Genomic DNA, 1,632 nt, shown 5'->3' with positions numbered 1-1,632 from the left:
TTTTTTTTTTTTTTGCCAAGAAAGTAATGATTCCACTCTCTTCTGATTCCCACTGTTTGATGTTGACAAGGTAGGTGTCACTGTCATTCCTTGGGGGAAATTTACCTCCTCTCTTTAGTACTTTGAAGATCTCTTATTCTTTGGGGTTCTGCATTTTCACCATGTCTCTGGGTGAGGAGTGGATTTTATCTGTCCTGCTTTGAATTTGACAGGCTCAATGAACATGAGGATTAGTGTCTTTCATCAGTTCTTGTAGTTCTTGGCCTTGTTTTCACCAGATATTGCCTCTTCTCCCTCTGATTAGATGTGAGTTAAACCTTCTCACTCGATTCCTATCATTCGCATCTCTCTTTTAGATCTTACACTCTTTTCCTTTCTGTGCTACATTCAGGTGGTTTTTATAGCTCCATTTCCTAGTTTATTGATCCTTTCTTTGGTTGTGTCTAATCTGTGGTTAAATTCATCTGCTGAGTTTGCAATTTCGGTTGGAATGATTTTCATTTTTTGTGACTATATTTGGATCTTTAAAAAATCTTCTTGGTCATTTTTATCATACTCTCTCCTTACCCCTATTTTAATCTCCTCATTTATTTCTTTAAGCATATCAAACATACTTCTATATTCTTGTCTACCACTTCCAATATGTGAAGTGTGATGTGTGATTCTTCCAGTTGCTGTGTTTTGTTTTCTCTCCTTCTGTTGGGTCTTGTTCATGGGGCCATGTTTCCTCATGTATAATGTGATTTTGACCACAGACCCCAAACCCCTTGAAATGGTTTCACTTGGGGAAGGTTCTTTGAGACCTCATTTGAAGGGAGTTTCCTTAGAGAGAGTTTATACTCACTTCTGTCAAGTACTTCAAAGTGCTGCCAATTCATGGCCACTGTAAACTAAATTTTCAGGTTGAGCCTCTTTGGACCACCCACGTAGTATGAACTTGGGCTGCAAACCATGTGAGCACTGGCTTGTGGTTATGAATTTTCAGGGAACATTTTTTTCTCCCCTCAGTGCCAAATTCTTCATAAATGGGTTTTCCTGCCTGCCCCAGGGCATGTGGCTATGTCTAATCAAACTGATAGGAGTCCTTCAGAGTCCCAGTGATGGACTCTCTTAGGATCTCCTTGTTGGGCAGTCTGTGGCTGTCCCCTGGCTCCTGGAAGGCCATGAGCCCAGAAGCTTATGTTCACTCGATGTTGATGCGGTGAACGCCCATTCCTGTGCACAGGTTCCCACTCAAGCGGAGTTATTTTGTCTCAGAGAATCCCTTCTTTCTTGTACAAGGGAACTTTGATGAAGTGATTTAAAAATTAATCTCAGGAACGCCTGGGTGGCTCAGTTGGTTAAGCATCTGCCTTTGGCTCAGGTCATGATCCCAGGGTCCTAGGATCCTTGCTTAACAGGAAGCCTGCTTCTCCCTCTGCCTGCTCTGCCTGCCACCCCCCCCACCCCCCGCACTGGCACCAGCTCGCTCGCTCTCACTCTCTGACAAATAAATAAAAATATTTTTAAAAATAAATAATAAAAATTAATCTCGAAGAATAAACAGGTTAAGACTAGTAGTCAAGGTCTTTTGGGAAAAAGAGTAGTGAGTCATGAAATACACTGCCCCACATTGTGATGGTTAATGTCAGG

Source organism: Neomonachus schauinslandi, chromosome 13, assembly GCF_002201575.2.
Source record: "Neomonachus schauinslandi chromosome 13, ASM220157v2, whole genome shotgun sequence".
NCBI classification, from domain to species: domain Eukaryota; kingdom Metazoa; phylum Chordata; class Mammalia; order Carnivora; family Phocidae; genus Neomonachus; species Neomonachus schauinslandi.
This window is presented reverse-complemented; position numbering follows the sequence as displayed.